This window comes from Protopterus annectens, chromosome 6.part1 (genome assembly GCF_019279795.1).
Source record: "Protopterus annectens isolate FY-2018-M chromosome 6.part1, PAN1.0, whole genome shotgun sequence".
In the NCBI taxonomy this organism is placed as follows: domain Eukaryota; kingdom Metazoa; phylum Chordata; order Ceratodontiformes; family Protopteridae; genus Protopterus; species Protopterus annectens.
The window spans coordinates 235180852-235208816 of record NC_056738.1 but is presented as its reverse complement, the minus strand read 5'-3'; the positions used below and the strand labels follow the sequence as shown (position 1 = coordinate 235208816).

The 27965-nt window shown below is 40.0% G+C and overlaps 1 long non-coding RNA gene across 1 annotated transcript; it reads left to right on the top strand.

The window, feature by feature from the left end:
- Window positions 1-1354: 1354 nt before the first annotated feature.
- Window positions 1355-27355, top strand: LOC122805485. The gene is made up of 3 exons (XR_006365372.1): window positions 1355-1488; window positions 18422-18585; window positions 25654-27355. It is a non-coding gene; the product is annotated as an uncharacterized LOC122805485 (long non-coding RNA).
- Window positions 27356-27965: the final 610 nt, after the last annotated feature.

Sequence of the window (27965 nt, the reverse complement as noted above, 5' to 3'; positions counted from 1 at the left end):
TATATATATATATATATGTATATATATATATACACACACACACACACACACAGGTGTGCGTGTGTTTTTATGTACATGTGTGTGTATACATATATATATATATATATATATATGTATATATATTGACACACACACACACACATCGATTTAAATATATAGGTATAATTTGAAGTTTATTGAAAGTTGTTTTCAGGACCTTCAATTTGCAGTATTGTCTCTTGCTAGGCTTTCCTTTGGTGCACTGACATGAAACCTAGAGTTTCACCTCTTAATTGGACCACGGTTTTCTCATAAGTTTTCTGTTCTAGAACAAATATTTATTACTGCCCATCTAGGTAGTCTTATGTGTATGAGATTGCTGTAATGACTGACGTGGAGAAATGAAGTTTTGAATTGTCCCTGCATATGGCTACATGAGCAGTTTTTAATCAGCTCTCGTCCCAGTTAATCAGTTTACATCACCAGACAACATAGACATCAATCTCTCAGTGTTGCAGTCCTGCCAGCTTTCTTCTTTACTGTGGAAATAAAGTAGGCTCTAGTTTACGGTACTGTAAAGATTGTATGTTTTGAGTTTTCAGTTTGTTGCTTAGTTTTGAAATGAAACTCCCACTGCTGCTTCTCTCCATTTACTCATATCTATGTCCAGTATGTAAACATACGCACACATGCATGCACATTACGTGACTAAATATGTCTTTCTGTAATAGCCGGAACAGTAATGGACTTTTTCTGCTTCCATCTGTATGAGATTCTGTGGTCAATGGACACTGAACTGTTCTGCTCACCATTCTGCATCTGATGGTAGAGAGGCAGACGCATGTGGTGCAAATGATACTGCAAGCCGAATTTGTAACTGAGACTGTCACTAGGACTTCCTCTTGTGTGGTATATTAACGCAGAAACTGCAAGGTTTTACACTAAGATAACACATATGTCAGTAACCAGAAACCAGACCTGTGGCATTGCATCATGACAGTAGTTTTATTAAATCCACTTCTGTGGCACAGGCCTCTGTTCACGCAGTACGGCAGGAAGAGTATAATTTTTGAACAGCAAAGGAAGTAAAATGTTTTTGTAAATTGTAATAAGAAATCTTAATGGCTTTACATTTCCCCTCAAAAAATTACTGCCTATTATCTTGAGTCTTAAATACATGGAAGTTAAATATTCAGAGTGTGAAGATGAGTTTTACACTGTTCTGTATAGCTGTCTCAAGTGACCATCGCCACAGTACTGACCCACAGTAATTTGCAGTATCAGCTTTACAATCACAACTGTTATATTTTTCTTCCAGTTGTATCCCTGATGTTGGCTGCTGCTCTGTATTTGTATAAGTCTCATGCAGTAATATTATTTCTGTCTATTGTGCTTATTCTAATTTTCAGGTATACCTTGAGAAAGTCTTTTGTTTATGCAGTGTTTGCAAACTGGCCAGCAAACAACACATTGGAAATTCCATCTCCAAAATCGACCCCAAACACAAATGTAAGTTTTCTTTTTCCACATGGATGAACAAATTGCTTTAAGTGATGAATGTTTCTCTCTATTCATTACATCTGTGTGAACAAATTGCTTTTGGAGATGAATGTTTCTCTATTCTTTGCACCTATTAATGTTGAACTCCTGTTGAAAAATGAGTAAAATACTCATGTGAACTAGTTTTGTAAATAACGTAATACCTCTAATAACTATAGATATTTTTCTTGTTAACAAAATGAGGTAAAAGCTGCACCTCAGATTGTGCTTAGAATTGTTTGCTGGCCTCAGAGGTTGTGCAGAAATTACTTATGATGTGCCTTGCCCCACTAATTGTCTAGTTGGGTTCAGTCGTAATAATCTGTGCACATTTATGAGTCAAGGTTATAATGGAATGTAGGTAGTAATTAGGCAAAATACTGAGTGACAGTCTTACAGGTTTTCAGAGAAAAACCATGTGGAAGTTACTAAAATGATTTAAAACCAGCTTGCATAACACCAGTATATGGAGCCTTCCTAAGCAACAGCACTGCTGTAAACTCCTTTTATATCATCCCCTTGTAAGACATGTCAATAGTGCTTATCCATAGTTACAGATATAAATCTTGCTGTCTCTGTACCAAGTTTGATGGATTTGGGCATCCTGAGATAATGTAGCAGTTGTATCATGTATACTGGCAACCACCTAATTCTAAAACAAATTCATATGGTATTTGACAGATGTAGTTGCACAATGTCACTGGAGGCAAGACTCTACTTACTAACACTAAAAATACAAAATAGATGATCAGTAACACCCACACTAAAACTGCCACAGATAGTGTGGATAAGACCCAAGACCCACATATGTGGAGGCAGCTAAAGGTGATCTTCTCAAACCTCAAAGGCCTCCCAGATGCTGCACTTACATTAAGTATCCTCAGAAACCTCATATGCAGTCTACAGAACCACCACCCACCATGGCATATACAGCTACATCACAAAGTGTGTCAGCTTCTAAGCCCATAAGGCATACCACCACACACCCCAATATTTTGGTCATAGGAGATTTCATTGTGAGAGACACAGATATCCCACTCACCATGCAGATTAAGGAGAGAGTCATGGTCTGTTGCCTATCAGGAGGCCAAAATCTGCTGGATCATACAAGCACTGAGGTTGTTGAAACACAGGTACCAGTATGATCTGTCAAAGTCCATGAGTGAAAAAATCAATGGGAGATGTACCTCCTTGAACTATATGAAAAGAGACATGATGGAGCTCTTGGAGTATGTGTCCCAGATGGTAGAGCCTAGCATAGGGCAGCATTCTACCTTCCTGTAGGATGATACCACAGTATGAACAGAGGATAATTGACTTTAATGATTGACTTAGTTTCTGATGTCATTTGAAGGAGGTACGATATTTGTTTGCCTGGGAGGATATGGTTGACAGACCACACTGCTTTGCCAGAGATGGTCTGCATCTGTCTCCTCTAAGCTTTTGAATATCGCCTAAAACCTTGTACACCCCCTTTATTGCCTCTTTTAGGCATTCCCAAGCTGATAAACCTTTGGGCATAGCTAAAATTACCCAGGATAATCTCAAGTCTAAATAAGAAACTCCATTACCTCCAAACTGTCCTCTCCCTGGAGAATGTAAGTGTCTATGCAGTTACAGAGACATGTTTAAAAGCCATGGAGAGAAGCAGTGCAGTGCAAGGGCTATAATGTTTTCCACACATTTACACTATCTTCTGCGCAGGAAGATACAAAAGGTGGAAGTAACTCAATTTTCAACAAAAACAAACATACTTTGAGGCTGGTCAAAACAGTATGACACATATGAGCTTCTCCAAATCCAAATTACCATAAGCAAAGTCCTATTCCTTATCCTGGCAAGCTGTAGGTCCCCCTCTGTGACCCATGAAACTCATGCCACATACTTAAATGGACTGGGGATGCTCACCATTCAACCCAGTACTATATTCATGGTTGACTTTACCCCATGATAAACTGGGAATCATACATGACGTCATACAAGCAAGCCCAGAGATTCCTGAACTTTCTCAACAAATGCACCCTGGACCAGCTGGTCTCTAGGCACACCAGCAACACTAACATCCTTGACCTGTTCCTCACAAACATGGGGGAATGCTGCCCCCCCCCCCCACCATGTATTGTCTTCAGTGATCAGGTCAGACCATAAAGCTGTTTACTTTGAAATAAAAATTAAAACCGGGATCCCAGCTATCCCTGGAACTTTTAAGAATTAGTCTAAGGCTAGCTTCCTACTATTAACTGACACACTAGCAAAATTCCAAGCTCCCCTTCAAACCCTAAGAACCCTGCTATCCATTCAGAACTGTTCACAGAAATATGTACAGTTATGTAAATAGCTACACAGAGACAGCTGTATGTATCTAAAATAAGCACAGAACAACTGTAAAAAAACCAAGTCATACTGGTGAAATTCCAACATCAGTAAGCTGAACAACAAAAATAAAATCATTTAACAGTCAAAGATGCAAAGGTATGGCTCCAGGATAAACAGCTGTAAAATATCAGTTGTAAAAATCCAAAGCAGCAGCAAAATAAGTCCAAAAAGCCAGAAGAACTTGATATTAGCTCAGCTTTATTCACACAAGCGCTTTCACTAGTAGCTTCGTCATACATCTGACGTTTTTTAAATTTATATAAATCTGTTGTTTTTTAAATTTATATAAAAGGTAACTAGGAACAGCTGTTTTTATCTGATGAAGTCCAGTAGTGACGAAAACGCTTAGCTGAGAAGGCGTTCATGGTGTATTTTCAGTGTGTTTTGCTGTGGAATTACAGTTTGCAATAAACTTTGAAGGTGGCTCTTCACCTTGCTTCCAGTTTCCAGTTTTTTGGATGGTCAACCATCAGCTACTTTTGAATATACTTAAGTCCCTCTCACTTGATACACGGCCATTACTGTGGTTCAAGTCCAAATTAGATAATAGGCAACAGGCAGTACTTTGGGATAATAATCTATCTAACCACCTTCCTGTCACCCTTGGTATACCTCAGGGTTCTATATTGGGCCCTCTTCTGTTCTCAGTTTTTATCAATGATCTAAATGTAAACATCCCTCAAGCTACCTGCATACAATACGCAGACTACTCCACATTAATATGCTCTACTACTGGTCCTTCTGAACTGCAGTCCCTCACCCTAAATGGCTTTGAAATAGTAGAAAAATGGTTTGCCTCCTCCTTGACCCCAAAAATACAAAATTATTGCTCTTTACTCCCACACAAAAGTCCACCCTAATTGACTTCACTATCAAATCTAATAACGGCACTATCATATCTCCTGACACTACCACCAAACTCTTAGGAGTAATAATAGACCACAACCTTAACTTTGATACTCACATCAATACCACAATAAAATCAGTTAACAGAAAATTAGGCTCCCTTTATAAGATTAAACCCTTCTTTACTCCCATAGCTAGAACTACTATTGCCCACACCCACTTTATCTCAATTCTCCTCTATGCCTCACCTATTTACACCAATCTATCTAAAATCAACCTCAACAAACTGGCAACCTCCTTCAATAACATTGCCAGATTTGCCACTAGCTCCTCATTAGAACCCACCACTGTCAAAATCTAAAACAGCTAGGTTGGCTGGAGCTGCATAATCAGATTCAATTCCACCAACTTATTATTGCCCATAATACCCTTCATCAACCTAGCAATACACCAATACTCATAAGTCTAATCACCCCATATAAAAATCTTACAAACCTACTTTCAGCAAATAAACTACTGGTATCCAGACAAAAACCCAACAATAAAGCAGAGGATTCACTTTTGTCTAACACTGTGGGAAAAACCTGGAACCTACTTCCCTGTGAACTCGGGTCTCTTTCTTCAACTCCACTATTAAAAAAGAAACTCAAATTATACTTTGCAACTCACTGGCTATGCCCATGTACTAACCCAGACTAAGAATCCCCTTCCTGTTATTTTATGTTCTCACACTAAATACTCATTTCTTTACTGCTACATTAAGTCCATCTCCTTCTTACACCTCTGCTAATCTGATCAGTTAAGCTATTTTGAGACTGTATAAATTCCATCCTTCTTACAAAACTATTATAGGATATGACTGTGTTAACCCAGCTTGGACTTTAGGAATGTATAACTGCCTTCTAAATAATTTTTTCTTCTATTATTGTTTTGCCTTTTTAAACAAAAAAATTGTTATCTCTCACAGTTTCTAAGATGCTATATATACAACTCTATTGTCAGAAATGTGTACTGTATCTGTAGTTGCAACTGTTTGATGTGGAGCTTTTCTCTCCGGGCCTATACTGAAAATGGACATATATCCAGATAGACTATCCCGGTCAACAAATGTAAAATAAAATAAAATAAATATGAAAATGCTAAACAATGACATAGGAAACCTACAAGCATTGGATCCAACCCAGTTTTGTTACATCAAGAACAGGTTATGCATACTCAACCTGGTAGACTTCTTCAGGTAGGTCACTAAAGCAATGGACCAGGGCAGAATGGTGCACATTGCCCACCTTAACCTGGCGAAGGCATTTGTCACAGTACTTCACTCGGGCATTGTAGATAAATGAACTAAATTAGACGTGAACTTGTATGCTACCCAATGTATAGTTAGCTGGTTCACAGATGGGACCCATGAAGTTAGGATAGTGGGGGCTACCTCCACATGGAGGCCAGTCAGTAGCAGACTCCTTCATGGTTCAATGCTGGGGCCTCTCCTTTTTTGTCATCTAGTTCTGTGACATCAGTGCCAACATCAAGGGCATATGACTGATTAACTTTGCAGATGACTGCAAATTAGGTAGTTATTTAATTCTCCAAATGCACAAATACCCTTTAAGTTATCCTCACGCAGATAAATAACTGGTTCCAAAACCATGGAATAAAACTCGGTGCAAATAAATGCACAACAGTATCCTTTGGAATGATAGCTACCCCTAGAAATTACCACATTGATAATACCCCCCCCCAAAGAGTAGACCCAGTGGTCAGGGATTTGAGAAGGCACGCAGATGGTAATCTGACCTTTGACCATCATGTTAACAGTGTTGAGAAAATAATTCTACATTGCACAACTTATAAGCAAGGGTATGGCATTAAGGTCCAAGGATTGCATTGCTCCATTGTACTCGTTCATCATCTGATCAATCATTGAGTACACTGCACCCTTCAGTGTGCATCTGACCAGGCATTTTCAAAAACTGGATTGTCCACAGAGGTTCCTCACAAAAAGAATAAAGGACAGGCATAAATGACATGTCCTACATAGACTGCCTCAAATCCCTATCCCTGTTCTCTGTTTCCTACAAACTGCTGAGAGGCAAGCTCTACGACTGGCCTACAGAGCATGATCTGATCCTGCTCTGATGGACCTGATGCGCATCTGTAAAACTAATAGCATTATAAATACTGTGTCAGGATTTAAACCTCACCTGCAACATAAATAGGATATGATGGAGGGGCACGTATGTGTCTCAGAGACTACCTCTCCTCTGGAACAAGCTTCCAGTCCATGTGAAGCAGAGTTCTTCCCTAACTAAATTCAAGTGTAATTTTGACCAGTGGGTGAGGAATTGGAAATTTACCCTTGGTCTGGCAGCTATGCCTCTTTTGCACAGAGGCAGCCTGAAAATGCTGACCATTCTTCATTCAAGCCTGTATCCCACTCTTAAAAAAAAAAAATGACCCTGCGGTATCAAATCATGCCAGATACATTTGGAAAAGCATGGCTAGACTTAAGAAAGCCCCTAGAGCAGTTAACACTGCAGTCATCTATGTACTATGAAGAAATACATAATATCATACAGAAAAGTAAGTTGCATGTTAACAGGGCAATTCATGCATTGTACGTAAGAGGAGGAGCTGCATTTTAAAGCCTATGAATTGTGCAAATGAAAATAAATACAACAGCGATATGCTCCACATTATGTACAATGACATATACAGTTTATACATTTTGTCAATTATTAAATTCCGGGATTATTTACAAATTAGCCATTGTTACAGAAGCAGGTACTCTTAGCCCTGAAGATGCCATTTTCGGTCAGTTTTAAATGCTTGAATTTCTTGGAGATTTATAACTTCTGTTGGCAGTTGTCTCCAAGTTGCAGGGCATATTGGAAAGACTGTTTCAACAGTGTCAGTTTTAAGTATTCTTTTAATCCAGAAAAAACATGAATTTGTATAAAATGGTTATTAAAGTACTCCTATGTATAAAAAGTACAGATCCTTAAAAAAAAGGGGAGGTGGTTTGAGGTTGTTCTTGTACTTTGATTCTTATCCAGGGTGCAGAGTACAGTGAAGATTCCCAATAAAACAAGGGTTTTAAAAGTGTCCTAAGAGTGTAATGAAATCTCTGTAAAACTAGAATAGGTTCATAGGTATATACTAGGCTAATGACCTCCAGGACCTTTACAAGCCTACAGTAGCTGCACAACCCAACCCCATAGGAGGGTATGTTAGTTAGGAGGTTGCTAAAACGTTATGTGGGGTGTATGTTACTTAGAGAATGTTTACTGTTGAATTCTGTCTGTAAGAGGAATGGCTTCCAGCTGGGATTTGAATTTGATTTCCCATCCACTGGTCAACGTTACATTTGAATAGGGTTAGGGATAGATTCTGCTTCATATGGATGGGAAGCCTATTCCAGAGCAAGGGAATCCTTTGAGAATACATATCTGTCTTGCCATCATGTTCAATGTATGTTGCAAGCAAAGTTCAAATACTTGAATCTAGTGGTTCTGGTGCTGCTCATTTTGCAGATGTGTAAAAGCTCCATCAGGGCTGGATCTAAGGATGCTTTGTATGCCAAGCACAAACTGCCTCTCAACAAACTGTAGCAGACCAAGTATAGAGACAGGGCTCTAAGGTTGTCTGTGTAGGACACTGTGTTAATTCCCTGAATTCTGTTGGTATGGAACCTCTGTGGGTGTTCCAACTGTTGCATGTGTCTAGTGTGGTAATGCTGAAGGGGGTATTGTACTTAATGATGGGTCTGGTAAGGGCTGAGTGGAGTGGTACTATAATTTCCTTGGACCTGGATACCATACCCTTACTTATAAGTTGAGCTACACAGAATGATTTTCTTACTAACTTGGCTACATGTTGGTCAAAGGACATATTACTGTCTGCATATGTTCCCAAATCTCTAACTACCGGGTCAACTCTTAGGGGTGTCTTATCAATGGAATAATTTGCCTGAGTGGATTTTTCTGAAAAGGCATTATAATGCACGTCTTTGCATTCAGTTTTAATTCTTGGCTTTGGTGCCCGTCATTTGTCTACGTTAGACCCTTTTACAGGATATTAGTGTCATGATGGGAATTTGATAGCTCCCTGTTTGCAGTCGTCTGTGAACTTGGTGAGCTAGAGACCCCTGATATTAATTTGTACCTCCAAGAAGTGGATGCCCGCATGGAGCAGGCCCAGCATAGTGCCCTATGGTACTGTGCTGGTAACCTGCCTCTTGGTGGAGGTGGTCTCACTAATCCTGACATCTTGAGTCCTATCTGTGAGCCAGTTGGCAACTCAGCGAGTTATGTAGGGGGCTATATCTAGTTTACTGAGTTTGTATACACTGTTTGAGTGGGATATTTTATTCAACACCTTAGCCCGGTCAGGGTAGGTGGTATACACCATTTTCCCTTCATCCATTGCCTTGGTTACCTCCGCAAAGAAGTCTACCAGGTTAAGTAGGCATGACCTTCCTTTGACAAATCCAAACTGAGATGGATCCAGTGTCTTTAGCTTGCCAGTGTCTTTGCTGAGCATTTCCATGATAATTTATTCCATGACTTTGCATGTTACACTAGTCAGGCTAATGGGTCTGTAGTTTCCAGGGTCAGTTGATGGTCCACCCTTGTGAAGGAAGATGACTGTTGCCATCCTTTATTCACATGGTACATAGCCATCTTTGAGGCTGTAGTTGAAAAGTGACCCACGTGGCCCAAACAGGTTATGTTTAAGGCTATTTAGGAAGCAGCCTGGGATATTGTTGGACCCCACTGAGGCTATTTAGGAGGCAGCCTGGAATTTTGTTGGGCACCTTTGAGGCTGTGTTTTTAGCCTTAGTGGGTGCCGTTATGACCTGCTTCTTGCTGATAGTGAGGGAGGGGTTATGCAAGCTAAGATTTTTTGAGGTGTGACGGGGAATTGGGGGTGAAGTTTGAACTAAGTTTATTAGCCAGAAGTTTTCACTATATCACACTGACAGTTCTGCACACTGTTGCGTATTATCTTTGAGGTTCCGGGCATAGCTGTAGAAGGTCTTGTGGTTGTCTTTAGCATGGGAAGCTTTTTGGATTTAATTAGTCCTGTTAGTTTCCTGTTTAGTTTTATTAACGAACTCTTGTCATTATGAGAGTTGCTATTTCTGACTCCGGCCATGACTTTTTTTCCTTTTGTTATATACCCATACCTCTCAACATCATATTGCAAGAAATCTGGACAAAATGATAGACTTCGACAATTCGCTAAGCTTCTGGTGTCATTCTAAGGGGATCCAGTATCCGTATGCCTGAGATGACATGATCGACAGACCACGATGCTTTGCCAGAGATGGCCTGCACCTGACGCCCTTGGGATTCTGGATACTGGCTAAGGCTCTTGCCACCCCTATAGTGCCTTTTTTAGGCAAGGTTCAAATGACAAATTCACCACCTTAACAGGTACAAGCAAGCAAAATCTGAGGATAATGCTACTCAATGCTAGAAGTCTAAACCTCAAAATGCATTCACTTAAGGCACTCCTTAAAATGGAGAACATCGACATCTGTGCAGTGACAGAGACCTGGTTCAAGGCTCCAGAGGGCACTCCTGCATTACCAGGCTATAATTCATACCACACCTTTTGACCACCTAACCTGGACCGAAACACTAAAGGTGGAGGCGTGTCCATATTTATTAAGGATATCCACACCTCCAGGCTAGTTGCTCAGCATAATGCATCCAAGATTATCCAAGTGCAACTAACTCTGGGCAAGACCGCAATCCAAATTGTAACTTGCTACAGATCCCCCACCATGACCCAGGATTTCCACTCCTCATTTCTTGATACACTGGAAAATATTAGGGTACAACCCAAAACCCTAATAATGGGTGATTTCAACTACCCCACCATTAACTTGGAAAACTACTCCTGTACCAACTCTTTTGCTCAACATTTTCTGGAATTCATAAATTTCAATGCCTTGGATCAACTTATCTACACCCCCACCAGGGGCAGCAATATCCTAGACCGGGTCATTACCAACATGGGCAACCAGTGTTCCACACCAGAGATCAATTCCTCATTGGTCAGATCTGACCACAAGCTAATCACCCTAGACATCCACATCCCGACCCAACACCCCCCCCCCCCCACATTAAGGAAACCATGGTAAAAAATTTCTCCAAAGCCAACTTCACGCTTCTTAAGACAGAAGTGGCAAACTTCACAACACCCATGCAGACGGACAATAAAGGTACAACTGCTGAATCCTACACAAATGCACTTTATAAGCACTTACACGAGTGCATGGATCGTGCTATCCTCCAAAAAAAGGAAGCCAATCTGGTGGTTCCCTGCCATAAACAAACTCTACAACAGAAGAAAGAAACTGTTGCAAAAAAGAGTAAAATCCCATGATTGGAGGAACTCCCTGGTCAGCCTCAGTAAGAAGCTGAGATCCCTCATAAAATCCTCCAAAGCTAGTTACGAAAACAAAAATCACCACTGATTCTAAAGACAACCACAAAGCATTCTATAGCTATGTCAAGAATCTCAATGGCAACACTCTGATCTGCTCTGAGTTACAGCACAATGGCACTAAATGTACAGAACCAACTAATATTGCCAACATCCTGGCAGATAGGTTCAGTGCTAACTTTAGCCCCACCTCTCACCCCCTAAAGGGCCCATCTCTATACTGGAAGAATGCAAAGTTCCTGTAATCACGGTTGCACAAGTAAAAAACACACTCTCCAAAGCCAAGAACACAGCATCCATGGGACCTGACAACATCCCAGGCTGCATTCTACATGAACTGCAGAATGAACTGGCACCCCAGATAAGCACCATGTTCAGTCATAGCCTCACCTCAGGCTTTGTGCCCACTGAATGGTGCACAGCAACGGTTATCCCACTGCACAAAGGGGAAGCCATCACGGACCTCAGGAACTACCGCCCCATTAGCCTAACGAGCCTGATCTGCAAGGCCATAGAACATATCATCATGGATCTTGTACATAAAGACATTGGTAATCTCCATACTCTGGACCCCACCCAGTTTGGGTTTGTAAAAGGCAGATCATGTCTCTTAAACCTGATAGACTTCTTTGAAGCAGTCACCAAAGCCGTAGACAAGGGTAAGGTGGTTCACACAGCCTATCTAGATTTGCCAAGGATTTTGACACCATCCCCCACTCTGGAATTATAGATAAACTCACTAAACTAGGTATAAATCCCTATGTCACAAGATGGGTTGCCAACTGGCTCACTGACAGAACCCACACTGTGAAAGTAGCAGACTAAGTCCGACTTCAGACAAGTGAAGTACCACAGAGTTCAGTCCTGGGTTCTCTCCTGTTTGGTATCTACTTTTCTGAAGTACAGGCCAACGCAGAAGGTCTTTGGCTAACGAAGTTCACAGATGACTGCAAACTAGGAGCCATAATTAAAGCTCCTAATGATGTGGACATCCTACAAAAGGGCCTCACGGAGACAGATGCCTGGTGTCAAAGCCATGGCCTCAAGCTCAATGCCAAAAAGTGCATTGTCATCCCCTTTGATAAAAACTCTGTATCCATGAGCTACCACATAGATGGTAGTCTACTTAACATCAAAAGTGTGATGAGACCTTGGGACACAGGTGGACAGTAGTCTCTCCCTTGATAATCACATTGCCACAGTAGTCAGGAAATCCTTCTGCCACACACCTCATCACAAAAGGTTTCTCATCCAGGAAGAAATAGGTCATTGTTCCCCTCTACTCATCACTCATTAGACCCATTATAGAGTACAATGCCCCTTTTGGTATGTACCTCACAAGGCATCTACAACAACTGGAAAGGCCGCAGACATACCTCACAAAGAGGATTACCGGCCTCAAACAGATGTCCTATGCAGACTGTCTCAAAAAACTCAAGCTTTTCTCTGTCTCATATCGCCTACTCAGAGGCAATATGTGCCTAACATACAAAGCTGTGTCAAACCCAGAGCTGTTGGACATGCTCCACTTAAAGAAATCCCAATCCCTCCGAGCTACACACTCTAGGGACCTAAACCTACAATAAACAGAATATGCTGGAGGGATAGATTCCGGTCCCAGAGACTTCCCATACGCTGGAACAAACTACCTAGCTATATGAAACAAAGCTCCTTATTAGCATTCTTCAAGAAAAATCTTGATGATTGGATGGGAAATAGTTCACCCCGGGGATCACCTCTGTGGCTCTGCTTGACAGGAGCACAGGAAAATAATTTTCTTGAGTGGCGAAAGCCAGGGTACCTTTTTGGCTATGCTTATATAGGCCCTAGGGCCAATAGCCTAGTACCTACCTATGAACCTATAATGGGGGAAACAAAGGCCTAATAATAATGACAGATTTTAAATATTGCTCCTATAAACTGAGAAAGTTGTATAATAACAGGATTTGTATTAGCATGCATTTTCTGATGAAAATGAAGTCAGAAATTCAAATGACTGTTATTTATTGACTTCATCTGTCGAGTTGCCAGAAAACCACAGATTTTATGAGGAAAAGACCAAAATTATCAGGCAAAAATCTGGACATTCTGCGAAAATCTGGACAGTTGAGAGGAATGTATGTACCCTGTTAAGGTTAGGATTCCTCCTTTGTGGTTTGTTGTGGGCTTACTTCTGGTAGGTATAACAGCCTCTTTGCAGCCATTTACATGTTTGTACAGCATTTCTCTTAATTTAGCATAGGCTGTTGTGAATTCTGGGTTAGTCAGGACATTAAATGTTGACAAACTGTCACTTAATAGGATGTAGTTTGCTTTGGAATAGTTCTTAACTGTAACAGGCTTTGCTAGGTTTTCCAAGTTGATTTTTATTTTGAATGAGATAGCTTTGTGATACAACCTCGTAAATGAGGACTTAAAATTTGGGGGGGGGGGGGTTAGCACTCTCCCATACTGGTGGGAACCAGGTCCAGTATATTTGAACCTCTGGTTGAAACGTGCACTAACTGATTAATCCAAGGGCATTTGTAACGTGCTTGCAAATTAGAGGTGCAGTGTACATTTCCCAGTCTACAGAAGGGTAGTTAAAGTCTCCCATGAATAGTGTGTTTGGTTGGATGGAGAGTGCCTCCAGCAGGGCTAGATAAGAGTTGTGTGGAATTCTTGTGACATAGGTGGTGACCTAGAGCTTGCTAAGATATGGTAAGAGCCCCAATCTAAGGTGATTTGTGCATAGATGAACTCCAGGGTAAGATACTGTTTAATCAAATTTGAGGTCTGCTTGTTGCTAATGTAGATTGAGACACCCTCCACTATTAGTCCCTGTCTGTGTTGGCTGATGGTCTAAATGTCTGGAAAGCACTGTAGCCTAGCAGTGCTGGACTACTTTTTGCAGCTTTAAACCATGACTAAGTAATGGCAAAGATGTCTGTATTCTCTAGAGTTAGGAGAGCTTGTAGGGTGTGGAGTTACTTGTTAAGGCTGCTAGCACTGAGCAGTAATACCTTTAGGTTCCTTTGAGTTTTGTTTGCAATGTTGGTAGGTTTGTTACTTTGGCATTGCCTAAAATGGCACAAGGGGGATGTGGATAAACTTTTAGCCGAAATCCAGAAGCCCAGGATGGACAGTTGCAGGTCATCTTTGACAAAGCAATGTCATCTGCTAGCAGTCTTTAGACATCCATTTCACTCTGTGCCCCTTGTCAGCAATTTGAAAACAGACCCCTTGGTTGAAAATCAGCTTCTGAAGTAATTTCTGAAGAGGAGTTTGCATCTTTACTCTCTTTAAGAACCTTTCTCTTTTTTGGAACTTCAGCTTTCTTAAATTATAAGCTCTTCCATTTTGTCTTTGAACTAGCTGGTTCAGCAGGTCAGAAATTTGCTCTTGGAAGGTTTTGTTAGTTTCCACTTTATCTGCCAGTAGGATCTTGGAGTTGCAAGTCCTTATTCATTTAGAATCAAATTCGAGCTTTCAGAAGGATGACATGCCCATTAGGATTAACCATTTCCTCCCAAAAGTAGTTGCAAAATTGTTCTTATACAAGTCTATTCTTCTCATTTTCTATCTGGGAGCAAGATTGTGGAGAAAGAGTTCAGTTTATACTATTAATGTGCATGATCAGTTGAGGTTCATCTTGAAAATGGTGCCCTTGTTCAAGAAGACAAAATGCTTGCTTGTGTTATTTCCTACAGGTAGAGAAGCTGCCTGCCACTAAGCAGGTTGTATCTAAATGGATTGCTGACTGCATTGCTGTTCTGTATCAGGTCCAGCTTGCCAGTGACATGGCTGCTTCCAGTGCTATTTTACAAACCATGTCTACTGCAGACATTTATGCTGCTGCTACTTGGCCTTCGTTTTTTTTCCTTCACAAAGCATTGGTTGCTTGGATCATGATTCTGGGAGTCCAGCTTCTTTTGGCACCTCTGTGCTTCAACACGTTTGAGCTCTTGCCTTTTAGGTCTTTCATAGTTGGTTACCATCATATATAATTTAATTGTACTGCTTTTGAGTCTACCCCAGCAACAACACACTGGATCAACTTTGAAATCAGAATTAACATTATGTGAGAATTCTCTGTTAGCTGATGTGTGAAAATGCATTCTATAGTTAGTTGCATTCTATAGTTGGTAATTCTTACCCTCCCACATTCTACTTTGTCTGTGTAATCTTTCTTGCATTGTTGGGCTTTAATTTTCCTTTCCTGTACTCTCATTTATATCTTTTGTTTGTACTCTGTGTTATGAGATCAAAAAAGGAAACACAGGGGCTTGGCACATCCTCCTAGCCAAGTGCATAACATTGTGACATCTGCTATTGGGAGGTACATATACAACATGAGGTGGAGATTAGCCCTCTACTGACTGCCTTCTCAACTAAATGACCCATTTGTTCCCCATCACTGTTGTCAGAGCTGCCAAGAGTAAGCCATCATTTAGGCAGCCATCAGGGTTTTCCTTACCAGCAGTAATCCCCAGCATGCACCTACCCGGCCTCTGTGGAAGTTGTGCAATAGGCTGACCATAGAGGCCATCCCTTTTCACATTCGCAAGGGGCATGTCTCCAAACATTCCCACCCATAGGAAGCTTGAGTAATTTTTTTCTCCCTGTCTACACCAGTGTAAATCATGTTAATTCATCTGCCTCTGAGTGCAAGCAATTTTCCCTACCCCTCTTGTGAGAGAGAGAAGCAGGCTACACCGTATCGGTCTTCTTCTCTCTGCCTGTCTGCTCCAGTGCAGGGGCTGCTAATTGAACCACAGCTGCTTGGATCACAGTAAGGGCTCTATTCCTCTGCTCCCAAATGGCAGGTACCGGAGGTAGAGAATGCAAGACTTTTGTGCTAAGTTCAAAATATCAGAAGATGAAATTCTACCAGTTACCCACCATGGAGGGTCTTCCCACAAATCAACTGAAGTGAGTGGTCACATAATGTTATCTGCTGTAAGAACCATTTATTGCACTCCATAATTATGCAGTTAGTCAGCGATGTTGACTGCAGACAGGAAGACTTATTAGAATACCATGACATAAGAAAACGTGAAACATTTCTACATAGGCCAGCGTTGTGGTAGACCAGGAGAATAGTGCCCGACAGTATGCACCAAGTGCAGGATGTATGAAATTCACTGTGCAGCCTTGTTTGGGAATTGTATCTTATAGAACTCAAGTGCTTCACTCAGACATATTCAAGCACTATGTTTTTAAAATGGTAATTTTCTTAGAATTTGCTGAAGGAAGAAGAAAGTTGAACATTATCTTTGTGCAGAAAATAAGTATTACCATTTTCAGTAAGTAACAAGTGATCATAGTTACTAGCATGGGATATGGGCATGAGACTAACTGAGACATATTTTAGTTTACATTCTTCTGATTTCCAGTCAAGGTGGAATATTTGATATTTTTGGACGACCCATTCTACCATGAGATAAGTCATCACATAGTTTCACTAATCTGTTCAAAACTGTATCAGATAGGGAGTATAGAACAGCCAACTGGCAGTGTTAAAACTCCACGAGTAAATCCCTTATTTCTTTCTTTTCTTTTTTTGTGTTGAAAGCACAAGATAACTTGCCTTGGAAAAGTGTATCCAGTTCAACACAAAATGTCTGTTTTCCCATTTCCCGTTTCCCATATATTTTCAGTGACAGATTTACTGTGGGGAGTGGGGGTGGCTCAGAAAGCTTAAGTTCCCCCATTAGCAAAAGTACATTCATGGCTGACTATACCACTAGGCAAACTATGCAGGCATCTAGGGTGCTATTTCCTCCATTTATTTACATTTTCTTCAGTAATGCAAGTTGGCAGCAGAGTTAGATTAAAGTAAATAAGTAAGTTACCTGTGGCACTGCTGTTCACTGACAATGCAGTGCCCTATAGAGGGGTACTGTACACCTGACCACTCAGTTTGCAGGCTTTCTGCTTTGTCTGATTCACAAATTTTTTGTCTAGATCACTGGTTGGTAAAAAGAAGAAAGTCCACAAATTTTAAATCGTAACGTCAAAGTGGATGTTATGGCCTGGTTAAAAGAGCAGTAAAAAATGTTATAATTAGTTAAATTCTGTCAGACAGTCAGGTGTTGGCTGGATTGTTCTTACCAAGAAGCATAAAACTGTTAGAGAAACTGCCAGTTAATGTTACACTGGAACTGTTGCTAAGGTAACCTACCGAGTTGTTTTACTGTACACTGCAGGTGTAGCTATTACAAAAACTCTGTTCTAGTTGCTGCTCCAACTGTTAGTGATTGTTCCAGTGATAAACCATTAGCTAATGTGTCCATAGAAACAGCAATGATTATCTCATATTTTATAAAGACTCTAATTTTCCAAGATATGGTTGGTTAATCAAAAAACTGGAGCCATTACTGTGCTGCATACAATTTTATACATTTTTTTTTTCAAAAGTGTTTATTACCCCCCCCCCCCCAGTACCATTGCCAGTCATCTACTTAAGTGACCAAGTTGCTCTACTTTCTGCACTCAGTTGACCCATTTGATTTTGCACTACTGGACAGGAGCTGGACCAATGGGACAGACCCATTTACCCACAACTTAGGGTGTCATACGCTAGGGCCAACAGAAGACGGCCCCCCAATGGTAGTGTTGACATTCATCCACTTAATCCTATTTAGGCAACTGTCTTTCCAGGCTGTGACTTACTAGTTGAATTTGGGTACACGTATTGTTATGAGAAGGATGCTGTGACTAATAAGGGCAAAAGCTTGGTGTCACAGCTGTCTTCACTGCCTTGCAGCATTGAAATAAGCCATTTTTTGCAGCTGAATAAAGTATTGTTGAAGGGATAAAGCAAAGGTTCACCTCTGAGGCAGACAGAGGGGGCTCGTTTGCACTGTATAACTGCTGCTTGAACTAATATACTGATTTAGCATTTCAACTGCAAGTATCTATCTTGTGCGCTTTTTATGTGTGCATCAGTGTGTGTGTGTATTTGCATGAATGCATGTTTTTGAGTATGTACAGCATTTGTAAAAGAAAATCACTAAGGCCTAGCATTGTTCATTTTTTTTAATTTTTGAAGTAAAATGATAATTGTAATTCTGAATATTCTTTCCTCAATTTTAGTATGAATAGATAGCACGTCTGATAAGATGTATGTCTTTATGTTGTAGACTCTAAAACTAGAAGTAAACCCAGTCAAACTTAATGTTTCCTTTTGCAGTTGTACACATGCTGTGTAACATTCAATTGTATCTGTTGTCTCCTGTTTTAGGTTACAATGCTTGGTGTTCCCCAGCTGCTGAAGTGGAAGCCTTCTAAACCTCAGGGCATAGTTGTTCAGCTGCCAATTCTGACACAGTCTACCCTTCCATCAAAAATTTTGTGGACATTGAAGCTTGAAAATATTTCTTAGGGTCTTGACCCATTAAGAATGAGGTAGGTTACAGGTGTGTCTTCTTTTTGTATGCATTTTTGGCTGTGATTTTTTTTTTCCTGTTAATGTTTTATGCCAGTGATTATATCTGAAAATAAAATCAAAACCATTTAATGGTTCAAAAACTTTAATAAGAAATCCAAACTCTGTGCCAAAGAAAAACAGCAAGCACACACATCTTGACACACAATGCATCTTGAATAAACAAGAAGCAGAAAATAGTTAAGTTGTTAGAGCACTCTTCAATTTCTGTTTCATCTCTTCTGACACTTTACTGTTTACACAGAACCATCCAGTGGCATAATATATGAAAACAAACTCTATCTTTGTTATGCAAACATCTTTCTTAAACTAATTTTAGTACAGTAGTCATTTTGAAACTTAAAATTTATACATTTGATTCTTTCTGCAACATTTATAATTCATAGCATATGATGTCTTCACTGTCTTCCTGTCTTGGAAGGTCTGAGTAGACTATTAAGCCTTATTTGCTAGTTTTTCTGTTTGCTAACTGGGTAGAACATTAATCCACATGGACATTTATTAGGTGCACCCTGGGTACAGGAGGTAAGAGACAAAACGCACCAATATATCCAATCACAGAAATGAATTATAAAGAACCATTTGACATGTAACATGATATATATAATGGTCTTTCACAGCATAATCTGTAGTCTTTAATATGGAAAATGCTTCAGAATTTCCACAAAAATATAGAAAATATACAGTGGTACTATTTTATTAAATGTTTAACAGGAAGTTTACAATAAAAGGAGTGAGCATGGAATAAGGAACTAGAAGACAGATGGGGGTTGAATTATTTAGTAGATGGGGAAGATATAAGTGCTACAGATGTTGGTATGATTTGGATTGAGGTGTGGAAATGCAGAGGATAGTGAAGAGAATGAGGGAGAAGTAAAGATTTCTTTTGTTTTTCAATTTTGGAGCATCAGGGACTAGTATGAATAGAAAAAGAGAAGGGATAGAAGGAAGGATATGAGGAAGAGCTGTCTTAAGTGAACTCAGATCACATTTTTATTGTTTCCAAGAAAAGTGGTTTCGCAGGTTTTGAGAAGACTAGAGGCTTACGTTTTGCACTTAAATACCAGAGTGAAATGCCATTGGTAACTGATTTCACAATACTAGGGACTTCCTTCATAACAGGTACATGTATGGGTTTTTCTTCTGTGGCTGCAAAAGGTATATCAAACATGTAGAACACCAGCAGACAACATGAATTTTCTATTTCTTTTTCAGGTTTCCAGACCTGGGCATCCTCTGTTTATTTGGCTCTTATCTGTTCTACACGTTTTCTCGTATCTGATGTAAGACATAAGTCCTAAACAACTGTAAATTGCCACAGGGATCTGTTTGGCCCACAAATGTAGTCAATGCACTTAGACTTCAACTGCAGCAACTTCTCAACTTAAGTGTTTTCTTCAAAATGTCTGATTATGAGCTCATGGTTTCTTTCAGATTTTTGACTTCATCAGAACTGAAAAGTTAAGCGCTTTTGTCCTGTGCATTTAAGGATGAAAACACTTAACTTTTGGCTACAATAAAACTGAATTACAATTCTTGGTGGTATCTGAATTCCTTATAGGACCATTTTGTTTTTGGCAGGGTTTCCATTTGGTTATTAGTGTTTAACGTTGAACTATATTATTCCCTGGAGGTTTAGTGAATAATCATTTAAAATTAATCCTAGGGTTGTAGATTCTGTATATTTTGTTTTCCCCATTTTTTTTTCTCAAAAAGTAGATTGCTTCAATATTTTATATGTTGTTAAGTACAAATGTCCTTACATTCACTGCTGCAGTATTTCTTGCATATGGCATTCCCTGCTGTGGAAGCCCAATGTCTGGCCAGTATACCAAAGCCTACTGTTGCTTTAAGGTATGCTTAATGTCACCCATACGCTCCTCGCGTAGCATAGGGTATAAAGGTGACTTTCAGGCATACCCCTCAGAATTTCTTTGCCGCCAGTCCAAACGTTTCTTCTGATCATTGGTCTGTCTGTTTTCTGCCAGTTTGAATGCATTTTCGTGCTCAGGTGAATGCCTATTGTTCTGAAGTTCAGGCCATTGCAGATAAGTACCCCATTTGGGTTTTGTTTTTTTTTTCTTGGCTTTTTTTTGTTGCTGTTGGGGGTTAATGTCATCCAGGAAGGGTAAATGCCTGTGCAGGACACAGATCCCCCATAAAGACCACCATAAGTGTCTTTTCTGCCTAGGAACTTCTCACAACCATATGCCCTGTTCAGTTTGTCAAGCGTTCATGCCTGAAGTGCTTCGCAGTCGTCTTTCTTCCCTTACTTTGTATCTTGTGAACCAGAACCTTAAGCTTCTTGCTAAAGATACAATGGAAGGAACTTCCCACCCCAAGGGTCTGCTGTTAGGGAGGAAGGTGAAAAAATTAAGACCAGAATCTTCCACTGCCAAGCCTCTGATGGGTGTTCCTCCCAAGGTCAGTGAGAACCTGGAGGCTTGCATGGGTTTGTTGTCAGATTCCCCTAACATGACCGGGTTGGAGGCCGGCGAGGATCCGGCTTGCAGCACGTCTGACAAAGCTTTCCAGGCTTCCATTTTGGATGTTCATGTGGAACCACGGTTGATTATGTCCAAGAGGCCTAGGGGTGTTCCACAGATTTTAGTTAGGGAGGAAGTTCCTAATGCAGCTATTGAATGCTGTCTGTAATCAGGGCCTTCTAAATTTTATAGGGCAGATGTTCCTTTAAAAAAAGAAACAAAAAATTAAGTGCGTTTCTCCAGCTCCTAGGGATCCACAGCATGAGTGTCAGGACTTTGCTCATAGATTTATAGGTGTTTACTAGGCTAACAACCACAAGGGAGTTTTTAAGCCAAGCCATGCATCCCAAATCTCTGACGAGTTCTGATACCCTTGATAAGTGTAAGCATGGGCCTGGGAGATGAACCATTTACAGGTTACCTGTTTGCACCAGAGACATAGGTGCTAAACCAGGGTTGAAAATCAGGGTTTGTTTAATTCTTTAATGGCATTAAAACCTCCTCAGGAGTTTCTTTTCCTGCTACCCCTTGGTCCCCAGGGAAAAGGATTCTTTTCAGAAGGATTCAGATTCTGATGAGGAATCCCAGACTTATGCTACCGAAATTCCTTATCCTTTGGATTATGGATCAGAGGAGGAGGAATCTAATCATCCTGATACTCCTTTTGAAGCAATTTCCTTTGGGAACAATATCTAGGATGATGTAATTTTTTAAATGGGATTGTGCTCTGGTTTCTGACAACCATAAGAGGTATTATGAGTTGCTACAGCTGGAATCTCTGAAACCTTCTCCTATTCCTTCTGTTCTGGCTGCTTTGCTGGATGCATATATCAATGCCTCTAAGGCTCCTGATTCTTTGCCCCCTGCTCCCAAGAAGCCTGATAGGTTTTATAGGGGGCATGAGCATTGTAATTTTTGTACAAATGTCCTGCTGCTTATCCCTCTGTGGTGTTTGTAGCCTCTGACAAGCCATCTCAGTTGCTTCCTTCACCCAGGTTACTGCATTCTGATAAAGACAGCAGAACCATGGAAAGGCTAGGTAAGAAGGTTTATATGTCAGCTACTCTGGTCTTTAGGGCTCTTAATTATCAGACATATATGTCCAGGTATGCGTTGGCTCTCCTTTCTCAGGCTTGTCAGTTTATTTCTGATCTCCCTGTCTCTGAGGGTAAAACGTCTGTTCTTTCTTTGTTAGGGACTTCCTCTCAGGTAGATGTTCTTCTATTCAATGTTGCAGTATTCTTTACCCCTCTATCTACTCGCCTTCCTCTTTCTTTTCCAGCCTGGACAAAGGTCACTCAGGATGACTGGGTTTTGTCCATTATCCAAAGATGTAACCTTTTTGGATAATGGACAAAACCCAGGCATCCTGAGTGATTCTTGTCCAGGCTGGAACAGAAAGAGAAAGACGAGCACAAAGAGGGGTAAAGAATACTGCAACATAGGAAAGGAGGACAACTATGGTTATGGTAAGATTTTACACAACTATTCTTACACTTACAGCAGATGCCTCGTCTAGGGCTGCTGTTTTTGGTTCAGTGATGAAGAGGTATTCTTGGCTAATATTAAGGCTGAGTTGATGGATGCTCCTCTGGATAATAATCTTTTGACTGGGGAAGCGGTTGCTGGCTTCTTTAAGCCCTTTCAGGATGGGAGGGGAAGCCTTACAGGAGTCTAAACGTGTGTTTGTTTCTCCTGTACCCAAGTCTTAGGGAAACTACCCCAATAATCCAGTCTTTGTTCGCAGGCAATCTCGCCCTTCTACTAAAGGTAAAAAGAGTGGCAAGCAGGCTCCTACTGCTAAGACCTCTCAAACTTGAGGGATAGGGATTCAGAAGCCTTCCTTTACCAGTTAAACCAGGTGCTGTATGACTGTCCATCTCTTCCCAGCCACATTCCTCTTTCTCTTCACCTTTCTCTTTCTGTTCCTGTTTGGCTTCAGATTACTCTGGATTCTTCAGTTCTGCCCATTATTCACCAGGGATACTTCATGGGGTGGAAATCCTGTCCCTCTTTTATGGGCATTCCTCAGCCTCATTGGGAACAACTCCCTTTTATCCCCCAGAGGTTTTTTGAGATATTTTGACTTAGGCACCTCTTTACTAGTACCCCATGTCCTAAAGGGGGAGGGGGATTTACTCAAGAATGTTTCTAATGTCCAGAAAAGAGGGTACTGGGAGACCAGTTCTGGCCCTCTCTCATCTAAACACTTTTCTGAATGTGCCCTCCTTTCACATGTTGTCCCTTCAGACTTTCCTCTCTTGCTCCCTCAGGCTTATATGGTGTCTCTGGATCTTAAGGATGCTTATCTCCATATTCCAATCCATCATTTCAGGAAGGTTTTGCTACTGCCACAGGGGTATTCAAATGCTTTGCTGCTGTGATTGCTTTTTGCAGGCTTCAGGGGATCCATATAGTTCCTTACTTGAATGATCTGCTGATTCAGGCTTCTTCTCCAGAGATCCTGTTGCATAAAATTTTATTTTACCATTTCCCTTCTTCAGAGTTTATGGTTCGCAATAAACTTTAAAAAGTCCACTCTGATTCTTTCTCAGGATTTTGTCTTTCTTGTTTTCAGGATTCAGACTGTGCCTATGCTGGCATCCCTGCCTCCTCCAAAGGCCTTGCCTTTCAATTGCTTCTTTCAAAGTCGTCATCTTCTAGCTTCCGTTACAGCCAGGGAGTTTCTGAGAGCTCTGGCTAAAAGGAATTAAAAGTTGATTTTTTAAATTTTTGTACTGTTTGCAATGCCAGTGGCCTTATACTTGGCCATTGGCATGCTTACTACATGATATTCCACATTTATTTGGGGTTGTCATAGCTCCGTTTTGGATTTTGTAAAGTACTCTGTTACTAACCGAGAACATTTCTGCTGATTGCACTAGTCCTGCATGGACGGTCGCAAGCTTCCTGGATCACAAATTCACTTCATTTGCATGTATTTCTCCTGCAAATGGGGTGATTTGCATACAAGGGCGTTATCCATGCAAGATTAGTGCAGGAGCGCTCATGCATGCCCCTGCAGGCTGTTCCTGGATCGCACTGTGGACATATTGCCTGCTTGAGCTCCTGCTCACACCGTGCAAGCTTTTGAGAATCCAGGGGTTTGTCTTCTCTCTTCTCTTTTATTGCTTTTTAGAAAAGACTAGTTCCTAATTTACAAATCAATAAAGGACCCTTGCTGTTTAAAATCCTTTACTTGGAAGATCCCCTAAAGACCTTAACACAAAGAGGCATTCAACTTCAACCAGATGACATGAAAAAACAAACAGAATTCTGTATTGTGTGGCAACTGCTTTATATATCTTTATATATCTGACACTGTACCAGAATTGCACTCACTTCTGTAATTGATATGACCCTCATTTGTGCTTTATCTGTGTTACTGAGCATTTACAACTAGCTTAATGACTGAAAAGGATCCTTGAGCTAGTGCACCCACCTGGTCAGAAAGTAAAGTGAATGTTTAATTTGATTTGGGAGGCACAACCCCAATTTGTATTAAAATGCTTTATTTTTTTCCTTGAAATGATGTATCAAGCACACTATCTAACATGTCAGCTTTGTATCTTAAAGAGTCCGTCAGCTGTTTTGTAAACCCCAACCCAGTTAGACTTAGCCCAGCAATCAGTGCCTTCAGCAATGAGTGCCCATAACGTCCAGCCCGAGAGAGGACATGAAGCTTGTCAGCTGCTAGTCGGCCTTGAGCATGTTCACCAAAGCTTTGAACTTGGGAATAGCTTGAGGCTCAAGTGAATGAAAGAGTTTGTGTCCCATAAAGCCATGGATCAAGACTGGCAAAAGATATGACGGGGGGTATCATTCCTATGTGCCATTTCATCAACTGTACAATTAATACTTGTACATGACAGATTGATTCCTAACACAGAATAAATATCCATGGGGCTATTTAAGTAGTAGAAAAGATACTGTTGCATATTGTCTTACTACTGTAAATATTACATGAATTTCTTGTAAATAAGAAAGAGAGTTATATAAGAATTTACCCTGAGAGTAATTGTCGAAGAGAAGCATTTAAATCAGATGTTGAGTGACTTATCCTCTGTATCCCTTCTCTCACGTCTTTGAATGTTTTGGTATCTTAGTCTTTAAGGCTGCCCTTTCCTGCTTGCATGGGGAAAAAATGAAAAGCATATGCAGGACTGTACTGCGCTATACAGTCACATGACATGATCCTGCTAGAAGAGGCAGTACTCTGTTTACTGCTGAAATTTGTTTGCTGTGAGTCACAGAAGCGGACATATGTATATTGCTGTCTACTTCATGGCCCTTTAAAACATTTATTATTGTGGTCATTTATTTTGTCGCAGTATTGTACATACACACAAGTGTAGACTTCTGTAATAGTATACAGTAGCAGTCCACAATAAATACTAACTATAGTTATACAAACAGCTACACCTGCATGCTTACTTATGACTGTAAAAAGTTGTTGAAGTATTTGTGCATTTAGCTTGAGTAGCATACTTTGCTATGAGTGACGCTTTTTTTTTTTTTTGTTTGTTTTTTTTTTTTTTACAGATGCCTTTGTCACTTTGAAAGATGGAGTACCATCCTTTTTATAACATGGAGGCAGGAGAATGTCCGGTGTTAATCTGAGTGGGTTGTGGATTGCCATTTATATATATAAAAAAAAAAAAAATCATCATATATGTTTGTGGGTTATAGTTTGATTAGAGATTCCCATTACTGAAATTTTCAACAAACTTACTGGTGAAGGACTCTTAAAACAACCCTTGATGATATTAAATGTATAATTCTAAATGACTGTTTTATAAATGCCGAACATCACTTTTGTTTTATATACAATAATGTAAGATTACTTTGTTCACAGATGATACCTGTTGATTTGGCTAAATGGTATGGTATGTGCACTGATGTTTAAAGCAGTTGTTTAATCCAGATTATAATAATGAAGTGCCTTCATATCAGTAACTAACACAGTGCTCAACCCCTTTTCTGTGAAATCAAGCATAGTGCTACATATAATTGGGGCGAGCCCTGAGGTCATTGACATTTGTAAAAAAATGACTGAGGTCATTTAGAAAAATGGTAGAGAGAGGATTTGCATTCATATCCATTTTAAGAAGAATAAGGCATTGTAAATATAACACCTTGCATTATTTCATGAGTTAAACCCCACATTGCTTTATTTGTAAATCACAAGTCTTGTCAGGAACAGGGCACATTTATATGGTAAAATCAGGGATTTCTCTGAAAATCAGGGACACTTGAAATTCAAGATTATAGTCAGACAGAGAAAGGCGTATAGTCTACTTGCACTTTTTTTTTTTTTAACCACTGAAGCGTCACTAGCACCAGGATGAGATAGTCCTTTGTTTTTGATTGTAATGTGCCTATTCCTCTTTTAAAAACATATAATATGCTTCTACAGACTGGTGCTGCTATGGTGCATTATGTTTACTGTTTAGCAGTACAAGCTGGAGAGAAAAACGTCATCTTTACAAAGATGGACATGCTGTTGGAGTTGTCTTACTTGTGATAAATGTCTCTGACATTTGCAACAAGACGCCATGGAAAGAACATCCGGGTGATTGTCCTTGGCTAAGCAAGCAGCATTACACTGTTTCTGAAATAGAGCTGTAGATGAAAAGGTATTGGGGCAAAATTCTTGCTAGTGATCTCTACCAGCAGAACATTGTAGATGCCAGTACATAGTCAGTGTTAACTAATGGCACTTTTTATATAACACATGTATTGCACTCAATAACATTTTAAGCCTGTTCTTCCAATTTACAGAAATAAAACATATTATGATGTATAGTCATTAAAATAAGACAAAGTTTATAGTGCAGTTATTGGTTAATATTACTTCAGAAATTATTAAAAGTAATTTCTAATGCTGCATGAAACCTTAAGCTCTTGGGCAGTTCATGCACTATTGATGTTCCTGAGCTTGGGCTATCTCGGAAGAAGGTGAGTTCTTGTGAAACATGCAGTTTGAAAGAATTGAAAAGTTAAAGTTACTGCATTTTAACTCCTGCAAGCTGCGCCAATGCTAATCTATGTTGACATTGTTTCATCAGTGTAGACAGGAGCCTTTCTTATGCTTCATTGTGAATCTGAAATTTCAAATTATTTTTTATAAAAGTAGTTTAGATTTAAAGGATGAAGTTTTATGTATTGTGCATCTGAGCTAATTCTGTTCTGTAATGCACTTGTCTAAAATAAAGTCTTGAGTTTGCATATGTTAATGATTACATACACTATTTTCTGTTAAATTATTTTATCACAAGAGGCTAGGAAACATTTAACCTTAAATAACTGAAAAATATGTATGGTGCATCCAAGACATCTTAGTGCCTGAACAGTAAATATTCCACAGATTAGTTTGTAAACTATACCGCGGAAGCAAAGCATGTGCATTATATGTAGGGCTAACAACATTCAACCTTTCTTAGCTGACAGTAGATAAACAACAATATGTCTGTCTAAAATTATGATGGCGAAGAGACAGCAGATATAAAACCAGTTATGGCAAACAGGTAAGAATCAGACCGATTTTATCCTGCCAGGCTCCACTGTGCCGTATATGATACAATCCCAAATGTACTTTTAGTTGCTGTGTATGATCAGGTTAACTGCCACCTTAGGTTGACTAACTAGTGGTAGAATCATCACTGGGGAAGTACTACTAAGGTCTTGCTTTGCCTCTGTGTTTGAGATGCTGTTAATTACAAAATTATGTGACATAACATATGTGATTGTGTGTGATCATAGATCATCTGCCATAGGTGTAAGGAGGGACACTGTTACACCTGTATTTGAAATTATAAGCAGTCCTGGCTGGTTGACAGGTGTGCATGACATAT